General features: G+C 41.1%; 1 pseudogene; it reads right to left on the reverse strand.

The window, feature by feature from the left end:
- Positions 1-3,020: 3,020 nt before the first annotated feature.
- LOC119504929 lies at positions 3,021-7,558 on the reverse strand (annotated as a pseudogene).
- Positions 7,559-11,050: the final 3,492 nt, after the last annotated feature.

Consider the following 11,050-nt stretch of genomic DNA (forward strand, 5'->3'; position numbering starts at 1 on the left):
CTCCTTTATAAAAGTCAATCCATTTCTGGTATTTTGCATAATGGCAGCATTAGCAAACCAGAACAGCACCACACAAGGGGTAGCTGTTATTTACCTATATATAGAGGTAGATTCAGAAGTATTTGTTAAAGATGCTTGTTACAAAAATCATTGCATAAAAAAATGCCAATTGCTGTTTATTGAGCATGTGCTACATGTTGGGCAGTGTGCAAAGGGCTTAACACTCAATGTCAACACTCAATCCTCCTAAAATCCTTACAAGGGAGATGTGAGCATCCTCATTTTTACAGATAAGATGATGGTGGCTCTAAGAAATTAAATACCTTGGCCAGGGAAACTCGTCTGGGGCCAGGATTCAGACCCAGGGCCACCTGCTGCCCCCAATCCAGCTTTTCCAATCAGGCCCAGAGAGGGCATTGTTCTAATTTGAAATCGAGTGTTTTTCCTCCTCCAGTTGTCTATACCCTCCTCCTGCCCACCTTGGGCTCACTCAAGCTCACCAATGGAGCTGGAATCCTGAGCTGTCCCTTGTTTCTTCATAGCTCCCTGCCCTCCCCACTTCATATTGTGTAAGGAGAAACAAACGTGAAAGTTAATTTCTTCCTCTTTCCTCATTTGCCCTCTTCTTCTTCCTGGCCCCATGTATCTCTTCACAGTCTGAAAAAAGTGAGGACAACCGAGGTAGCCCCTGTGGCCCTCTGCTCTGCTTCTGGAGGCTGAAGAAGTGAGAGGACGGGACTTTTGTTTTTGCTTTATACACTTTCAAGTCCTTCCTTACTTCCAAGAGACCCGCCAATGTGAGTACAACGTGGTTGGCACCACAAACCATCCCAGATTGTAAGCGGAAGATATTCAAGAAATGGGCTGTGGCACTTGTGTGGCAAGATGCCCATTATAAGGGAAACTGAGGCTGAGTTCCACACTCGCCTCCAATAACATACCACGACCACAGAAGAGAGAATGGGACATAAAACATCAGCCTTTAGAAGGGAGGGCAAACCCACACTCTAAAACCACAAGCCCCGTTCTTCGAGCAAGGAGATATATTTAGCAACGCAGGATGTTTGTGGGTAAATCAACATTTTGCTGTGAATAAAATTCTGCAAACTAAGGAGTTTAAACTAAGGATTGCAGAAACTTATTTTGCTTGCGTGATGACAAGAGAGAGCTAAGGTCTGAAAACAAGCTCAGCATAACCCTTGTTTCAAGGAAGCCCTTGACGCTGATGGCTTGGGTGTCTTTTTGGTGTCATGGGCTTGAGCTGTAGCTTGAAGAGCTGGGAACAACTTCTCCCTTGGTAATCCAGCAGGCCGAAACCATTTGTCCACATATCAGCATGAAATGTGGCCTGCCCCATTGGCTGACTGGGCCCTGACCTGTCTTTAGGACAGGCCACCATGACAAACACTTCCATTAATAAGGGCTCATGCATTCTTTAAATCAAGAGCCCATAAAGGCAGCTGAATCCACAGGGACTGAGCTGGGATGCGTTTCCTTCAAGTCTAGTCACGTACACAACAAATGCACATCACACACACATGCTTCGATACATTTCCCGTCTTGCCTTTTCCCCACTTTTACTGAATTGTGTTTTGATTCATTCAGTCCCTCAACAAGGATCTGTATTGGTGCCAGGTACTATGTGGGGAAGATTCAGGGTTGGAAACTGCCCTGTGGGGAGGATGGCCCAGCTTGCGGGAGGAGAAGCCAGGTGGAGGCACCACCAAGATGGGAGATGACACGTTGAATGCTTGAGAGAGGACAGGTGGCCATACATTCTTTGGTGCTCCTCCCACTGTGAGGCGGAGTCTAAGCCCATTCCCCTTGAATTGGGCTGCCTTTAGTGACCTGTGGCTGTTCCAGTTTGCTGGAGCTGCCATTACGCAAAATACCAAAAATGGATTGGCTTTTATAAAGGGGATTTATTAGGTTACAAATAGGGCCATGAAAGTGTCCAAACTAAGACATCAGCAAGAGGATACCTTCATTGAAGAATGGCCAATGGCATCTAGAATACTTCTGTCAGCTGGGAAATCTTGTGGCTGGCATCTGCTGGTCCTTTGCTCCTGGGTTCTGGTTTCAAAATGGCTTTCTCCAAAATGTCTCTGGGCTTCTGTCTCTCTTAGCTTCTCTCTCTCAGCTACTGTGCATCCTTGCTAGTTCTCTCAGGGTGTTTCTCTCTAATTGTCTGGGGGTCTTCTCTTAGCTTCTCCAGGGCAAACTCTGGGCTTCATCTCTTAGCATCTCCAAACATCTTTCTGTCTGCATCTCCAAACATCTGTGTGGGCTCTTGGCTTCTCTCCAAAATGTCTCTCTCAGCTTCTCTGAGCTCCTCATATCCGTGAGATCTCTTAAAGGACTCCAGTGATCTAATTAAGATCTTCATGGAAATAATTTAACCAAAGGCCTCACCCACAGTTGGATGGGTCACATCTCCATGGAAACAACTTAAGCAAAAGGTACCACCCTAATCAAAAGTCTAATAAGTCTGCCCCCACAATATTGCATTAAAGAACATGGCTTTTGTGCGGGACATAATAGATTAAAACCAGCACAGTGGCCAACAGAAATGCAGCATAAGTGACTTGTGGGAGTTCTGTGAGGAGGTCATAAAAAGCTTTGATGCTTCTGCTGGCATCTCTTGGAACACTTGCTCTGGGGACATTAACTCTTGGCACCCAGGCATCATGCTGTAAGGAAGCCTCCATCACCCAGGCCAGGTGTAGGTACTCCAGTCAAAGCCCTCCCTCAACTCCCAGCCAGCACCAACTGCCAGCCAGGGGAGTGCGCCATCTTGGATATGCAGCCCAGTTGAGCCTTCAGACAACCACAGGTCCAGCTGCCATCTCACTGAGTCCGCGTGGGAGACCTCTGTATTCTAGCAATGGTTTACAAAATAGAGACTGTGCCCACAATTAAAAAAAAAAAAATTGCAATCATTATTCCAGGCAATAAGCAATAAAACTGGAAACCAATGAGATGATTTATTACTGGGGCAGTATTGTTTTACCTGCGTATCACTTTTCTATTGTTGCGTCATAAATAACCACAAACTCAGTGGCTTAAGAAAACACCCATTTATTATCTCCAGGTTCTGTAGATCAGAAGTCCAGATGGCATCATCTGATTCCTCTCTGCTCTGGGTCTCAAGGCCAAAGTCAATGGGTTGGCTGGGCTAGGCTCTGGTCTGAAGGCTTTGGGGGAGAATCCACTTCTGAGCCCATCCAGGTTGTTGGCTGAATTTAGTTCCCTGCAGCTGTAGGGCCAAGGTTTTCTTGCTGGCTGTCATCTGGGGACTGCGCTCAGCTCCCAGAGGCTGCTCGTAGGTCCTTTCCATGAGGCCCTGTCCCTCTCAAAGCCAGCAACAGAGAACTTCTCCAAATGTTATCATTAGATGGAAAGAAGTACATGCATCTTCTTTTACCAGCCAGAGTAAACACTCTGCTTTTAAAGGGCTCACGTCTCTAACTTAATCTCCGCATTAACTGATTAACAATCTTAATTACCTCTGCAAAATCCCTTTGCCATATAAAATAACATAATCACAGGAGTAGAAGCAGGAGGCCAAGGTCACAGGGCCATCCTAGAATGCTCCCTACACAAGCTGGAACTGATGCCTTAGTCAAAAACTGTGCAAAACATGAGTGCCAAAAAAAATTAAGCAACTAAAGTGGGCAATCTTTCATTGCATAATCAGAAAAGAACCTGAGACCAAATTCACATACACAGGATTTATGAAGCCAGGCCGGCAAAAAGTAGGGTCTCTTAATTTAGCAAATCAAACTAAAAGCCCAAGAGTAATTTGTCTTATCTCTGGAAAGTACTGGGTCATGCAAAAAGAAAAAATAAATAGAAACATTTTTTCTGTTTCCTGAAAACACTTCATCTTAGCAACATCAAATATATACATATATAGATATAGATATAGATATAGATATATATAGGTATATATATATATTTAAGTATTTTATACCTCCAAAGGAAAATTTAGTAAACCAACAGGTGATATTCCTTAGAAGACTCACTGTTCATATTTAGCATTATTTTCTTTCTTCAGCACAACTTTCCCAGAGGACAGAGCAAAGCGAAAAGTTGGCTTCATGCCAACATTCTCTGCGCTAGCAATTAAAGGTTTAGAGATGTGGATTCCATATCCTTTCTGTATTTATCGGTTTTGTGTCATTTTGAGCAAATCCAATATATGACACCTTAATTCAAAGGAAAATAAATTTTCACTTTCCAGAAAGAAAAAATGTCCTTGCCTAAGACTTTTAGGAATTATCTTCAGTCTAAAACACCAGGTTGTGTCCCAATTCTGACAGTTAACTGGGATTTTTTTTTCTTTTTTTAATTGAGGTATGAAATATATAAAGGGAATAAGATGCACTAATCTTTAGTGTACAGTTCAGGAAATTTACATATATGTATATGCCCATGTTAGCCCCTCCCAGAAGCTCCAGGATTCCTTGTTCTCCATCCCAGTCTATATTCACGCCCTACCTCCACCGGATGTTAGGATGCCTTTTTAAAACATTATTGGGGGTATGATTCATATACAATAAACTGCATCCATTTAAACTTTACAGTTTGGTGAGTTTTGACATAAATATACAGTTAACAGCCTCACCACCCCAATCAGGACACAGAATATTTCCATCACCCCAAAAAGAGTCCTTGGGCCCTTTAACAATCCCAACCTCCATCCCAGGCCCCAGGCCACCACTGACCTGCTTTCTGTCTCCATAGATCAGTTTGCCTTTTAAAATTTTCACATAAATGAAATCACCATGTATGTACTATATGTTTGCCTTCTCTCGCTCTGCATAATGATTCTGAGATTCCTTCATTTCGTTTTTATTGCTGAATAGTGTTCCCCAGTAATGACCTATCCCAATGTGATTATCCATTCCCTGGTTGGTGGACATTAGAGGTTTTTCCAGTTTGGGGCGATTTTATAAATAAGCTGTTGTGAGCATTCACGTACAGGTCTTTGTGTGGGGATAGGCTTCATTTATTTGGGGTAAATGCCTAGAAGTGGAAAGATTGAGTCTTAGGATGTTATACGTTTAACTCTTTAAGAAACTGCTTAACACTTTTCTGAAGTGTTTGTACCATTTTGCATTCCCACCAAGACTGACTCAATATTGTCCGTCTTTTTAACTTGAGCCATCCTAGCGATTGTGCAATAGTGTCTCATTGTGGGTTTGATTGCATTCCCCAGAAACTAATGATGTTGAGTGCCTTTTTGAGTATTTGTTGGCCATTCATATACATTTTTGGACAAACTACCTGTTCAAATCATCTGTCCATTTATAAATTGTGGTGTGTTTTGTTTTTGGTATTGAGGTCTTTTTGTTTTTTATTTTTTTTTTATCCTTAAGATTTATGTTTTGTAACTTCTTAAAAAGAGAAAACAACATACTCCTTGGAGAAAGGTGATGAATTGAGAAGATGGACCCTGGGTGAAAATTATTGATAGGCCTGTCTAGGAGAGAAACCCAGGCACCACCCACCATTCACCACAGGTAATAGCTATTGTCTAAGGCCCAGAAGACCAGTTTCATTCACCACTGAAATTTGCTATAGATCCAAGTCATAAAAGTTTTCCAGCTCATCCATGAAATGAGACCCACTTATTTTCAAAGTCTGCCAGGTCATTGCCCCCACCTGCAGCCAGAAGCATAAGCAACTTCTTGCCCAGCTCAGAGCTGACAACCTCTTCTTCATCATTGTTAAACGGATGGCTGGTCTCTTTCCTCAACAACCTCCCAGAAGTGGCTCCTTCATTGGACTCAGAATCTGCTTGATGTTCCCATTTTCTGTTTCTGTGGCTCCTCTCTGGCCACCAGGGTCTGCATGCTTGTACGAACAGTTTCCTCCAAATGGGCAGCTCCCGCGTCCTTCATCAAAATACCTGCAGGCTTTGTTGCTCTTTGCCAAATCTGAAGGATTTTCTGCTTCTCTTCTTTCTCCACCACCCACTACTCCCTTGGAATGACAAAATTAGATGTCACATTGCTTAGCCATCCTCTGCTTGCAAATACACTTGAGACAGCACATGTGGTTGCAGTTGGAGGGAATTCCAAAGTGGCAATTCCTGGGGTTGGCTTTCTCATCGACCACCCCCATGCATATCCCACAAGCCGCATCCTTACTGTGCTGGACCGCAACTGAGAGCTCCCTGTCCTTCTCATGGGCCTCAAGGCAACATGTTGTGATCTCTGGGCAGCATCCATTAGATGGAGGACTCATAGCTCATACTTTTTACATGCATCTCCATGAGATGCACCCAGTTCTCCCCATATTGGCATTCCCCCACTGCAGCAGAGTGGCACAGCTTCTTCTTGGTTTCCACAGCTGCTTGCTCTTTCTGATTCTTCCTTGGTCACTGTGCCAGTTTGGATGTATTATGTCCCCCAAAACGCCATATTCTTTGATGCAATCTTGTGGGGGCAGACATATTAGTGTTGATTAGGTTGGAACCTATTGATTGAGTGTTTCCATGGAGATGTGACTCAATCAACTGTGAGCAAGAACTTTGATTGGATAATTTCCATGGAGGTGTTACCCCATCCATTCAAGGTGGGTCTGAATTAAATCACTAGAGCCATATAAAAGAGCTGGCTTAGCTCAGAGATGCTTGGAGCTGTGGACCCGTGACATTGGCTGCAGCCAAGAGAGACATTTTGAAGAATGCACGGGAGCTGAGAGTGGAGCTGGAACACAACCTGGGATCAGCAGATGCCAGCCACATCACTTCCCAGCTAACAGAGGTTTTCTGGATGGCATTGTTCTTCCTTCAGTGAAAGTATACTTGTGTTGATGCCTTCATTTGAACATTTTCATGGCCTTCAGGCTGTAACTTTGTAACCAAATAAACCCCTTTTATAAAAGACAATCCATTTCTGGTATTTTGTGTAACAGCAGCATAAGCAAACCAGAAAAGTCACTGAGCCCTGCCGGGGTGCTTCAATGCAGGAAGGGGCAGTAGGGCCTCCATTGTGTTGCCCAGGAACAATCTCAGTGTCATTAGCCCAGTTTTCTGTGCCTGCTCCTACAGTTGCAAAGTTTGCATTTCTTGACTCAGCTTCACATACACTCATTTCAAGAAGCGGTCCAACTCCTGATGAGAGACGAGGAAGCAGCAAGGGATGAGTTTGCAGTTAGGTCTGCAGCAGATGTGTCTTCCTGTTTCAATGGCTTGCTGTGTTCATCTCTGTAGCGGTCTCCATAAATACAGCACCCTTGCTGAAAATACTTGCAAGCCACATCGTGTGAACTCAGGGAGGTCATGCGAGGAGTGACAGTTATCTCCTTCGTTACAAGCCCCGTGCATAAAACACCTGCAGTGACCTGTTTAGTCCAGCCGCCGCTACTGATGTCACTGCCTTTAGGATTGAGTTTTAAGTGTTCTGTATATACCGTGGGCCCAAGTCATTTGTCAGATATAGGTATTGCAGATATTTTCTCCCATTTTGTGACTTGCCTTTTCATTTCGGTCATGGTGTCTTTGGAAGAGCAAAAGTTTTAAATTTCAGTAAAGGCCAGTTTATCAATTTTTCTTCTCATTTGTGCTTTTCGTGTCCTGTGTAAAAAAAAAAAAAAATGTTTGTGCACCTCAAAGTCTCAAAGATTTTGTCTTACATTTTCTTCTAGGAGCTTTAGAATTTACATTTATGTCTATGATCATTTCAAGTTCACTTTTGTGTAAGGAGCCAAGTAAGGGCTGGTGTTCATTTTTTTCCCATACAGACATATAGTTTTTGAAATTACTCTCCTTTCCCTATGGAATTGTGTTGGCATCTTTGTTGAAAATCAACTGGCCATAAATGTGTGGATCTCTATTCTGTTCCAGTGACCTATATATCTATCCTTTCACCAGCCCCTCAGTGCCTTGATGACTGTATTGTTGTAGTAAGTCCTGAATTCAATGGGTGTTGGTCCTCCCATTTGGTTCTGCTTTTTAAAAATTGCTTTGACTATCTAGGTCCTTTGCATTTTCATGTCAATTTTAGAATTAGCTTCCCAACTCCTACACAAAATCCTCCTGCAATGTTGATTGGGATTGCACTGAATCTATAGATGAATCTGCGGAGAAGTAATATCCTTACACTGTTGAGTCTTCCAAACCAGTTACATGGTACCTCCCTCCATTTATTAAAGTCTTTTTAAATGTCTTTCTCAGCAGGTTTCCATAGTTTTCTGTGAAGAGGACCTGTACATCTTTCATTAAACATAGTCCTAAGTATTTTATTTGGTGCCATTGTAAATGGAATTTTTTAAAAACTCACTTTCTAATTGTTGGATGCCAGCATATAAATATACAGTTGAGTTTTGTCTGTTAACTTGATATCCTGCAACTTGTACTAGTGGTGGTTTTGTAGATTCCTCAGGATTTTCTACATAAACAATCAGGCCATGTTCGAGCAGAGATATGTTTTGTTCTTCCTCAACAATATTTATGCCTTTTACTTCATTTTCTTGTTTTACTGCCATCATGAGGTTCTCAGTACAATGTTGACTACAAGTGATAAGAGAAAGCAAACTTTCTTCCCTCATTCCTCAGGTAGAGAGAAAGTATACAATATTTCAACATTAAATATCGTTTAGCTCTAGGTTTTGCACAGTACCCTTTGTCAGATGGAGGAAGTCTCTCTCTTTGCTGAGTTGACTAGAGAAAGAAACAATTCCACACAATCACAACAAGAGATTTCAACACTCTTCTTTCAGCAATTTTGTGATTGATTAGAAAAGATATCAATAGATACATGGAGGATTGGAATGGCTCTATCAATTACCCTAACCTAATTCCTATTTCACAGTCTTTTCAAATACACATAGAAAACTCATCAATACAAACTATATGCAGGGCCATAAAACAAGTCCAAATCTCAAAAACTTTAAAAGATCTGAAATCGGGCAAAGTAAGTTTTCTGACCATGACAGAATTAAATTAGAAATTAATATCTAGGAAAGCCCTCAATATTTGGAAATTAAACCATACACTTTAAAATAATCAAAGTTTCAAAAAAGAAATCACAAAAAATTTGGAAAATATTTCAAATTGAATGATAATGAAAATGCAATATATCCAAATTTATGATATAGCCAAACCAGTGTTTAGAGAGGAGTTTACAGCTCTAAGAGATAAACCCATTACTAGACTAATCAAGAAAAAAATAGTAGAAGAAACACAAATCAGCAACGCCAGGAACGTAAGACTGGTTATAACTTAAGATAGTACAGACACTAAAAGGATAATAAGACAATTTTATGACCAACTTTATTAAATCGATTTGGCAACTTGAATGAAATGGACAAATTCCTTAAAAAAATACAACCTAACAAAATTTACACAAGATAAAATAGAAAATCTGAATAGCCCTATTTTCATTAAAGAAATTGGATTTGTCACCATAAACCTTCCCAGCAAGAAAACTCCAGCCCCAGATGGTATCATAAGTGAATTCTATCAAATGTTCAAAGAAGTACGAATGTGAATTGTAAACAAACTCTCCCAGGAAATAAAGGAGGAGGGATCACATCCCAACAGGTTTTATGAGACCCACATAACCTCAAGGCTAAAACATAAACAAAAACAAATTACAAAAAGGGACTGTTCTTAAAAGCACTAAAGTTAACAAGCTAACACTCTCAGGAGAGTCTCAAAGTCTACGCCAATTCCAATGCAACAGAAATGACTAATTTTAAGTAAATGAGAACTAACTTCAAACTCCTAACTTAGTAAGATTAAACCTCATTCCAGGATGTGTTTTAAGAGCTTTATACTTGGTAATAAATGATTTTTTTTTTTTTTAAATAAAACAACAACAAAAAACTACCGCTGGGCAAAGAAATACAGAAAACCAAATTACTGGGTTCACAGAAATCCAAACAGAGTAACTAGGCGCCTCGAAATATTATGTGGGATTTGTGGAAGAAGAATGCTATAGAAAAATCCAAGGAGGAAAATTTTAAGTGAGTGTAGCACAATGTTTTCTAAATGCATATACGAGAATTCTTTGAAGAAGGGAACACAGTTTCTATTTTGGCAGATTGCTCTTACTGGAGTTCCATGATGTAGTTAAGTGAGCTTCTTGCTCAGAATATCTATTAGTGAAAAATGAGAACTTCTTTAATTGTTAAGAGATAGATAACGTGTTACCTGGAGAATAAATCTCAGTTCAGAGAATGATTCCAAACCACATGAAAATCCTGAGCCTAGCATTCCACAGCACCCAGAGTTAATGCATCAAGTATCCCAGTAGAGTAACTTCAGTAGAAGTCCCCCAGGAGAAAAATGCACAATGGTTGCAGAAAACCAACAGTGAGCATATTTGCAACCTGAAAATCTGGATACATGATCTGACAAAGGACGTCTTGGCTGGCAGTTTCACAGCACTGACTGGATTGTAAGAACAATAAAAAGATTGTTCACGGTTGGATAGGAATACACATAGAAAATCTGGGAAGCGCAGCAGCCAGTGCTATCCCAGTGTGGTCTGAGGACCAAGGCAGGTCTGCAAACTGTGTGTTTCCACTCCGTGACAAGATATTGAGAGTTAAGTGTTTCGACCTTTTACAGTGATTTGACATTACTGCCACATCTAAGGGTGTGCCCATATCTAGTACTCCATGTTTTTTACAAAAGCATTGGACAAAGACAGATAGGGGAAAAAAACAAAAAGAACTGGTCTTTCTCCACCCATCGTTTGCAGAGCACAGTTCTAGAACAGCAGTTCTCCGATGGGGTGTTTCAGCCGTCATTTCCAAGAGGTTGTTGCAGGTAATTAGCTACTGAGGAAGGTGATTAATTACTGATGATATGTATAGTTTCAAACTTTGCAGATGATTTTTAAATAAATTTTTAATGAATCCAAAGTTATCCCTATGATTATGTTATTCACACATCCTCAGCTTCCAATGTGTTTTCTGAGCGAAAAAGAAGGGTTGGCATCTTGGGCAGTGGTCCAGAAAATGCCAGAATTCTGAGCCTTCCTGGGCTGTAAAACCTGCATTGTGAGATCATTTATGGAATGATGGAAAAAGT

This window comes from Choloepus didactylus, chromosome 10 (genome assembly GCF_015220235.1).
Source record: "Choloepus didactylus isolate mChoDid1 chromosome 10, mChoDid1.pri, whole genome shotgun sequence".
Classification (NCBI taxonomy): domain Eukaryota; kingdom Metazoa; phylum Chordata; class Mammalia; order Pilosa; family Megalonychidae; genus Choloepus; species Choloepus didactylus.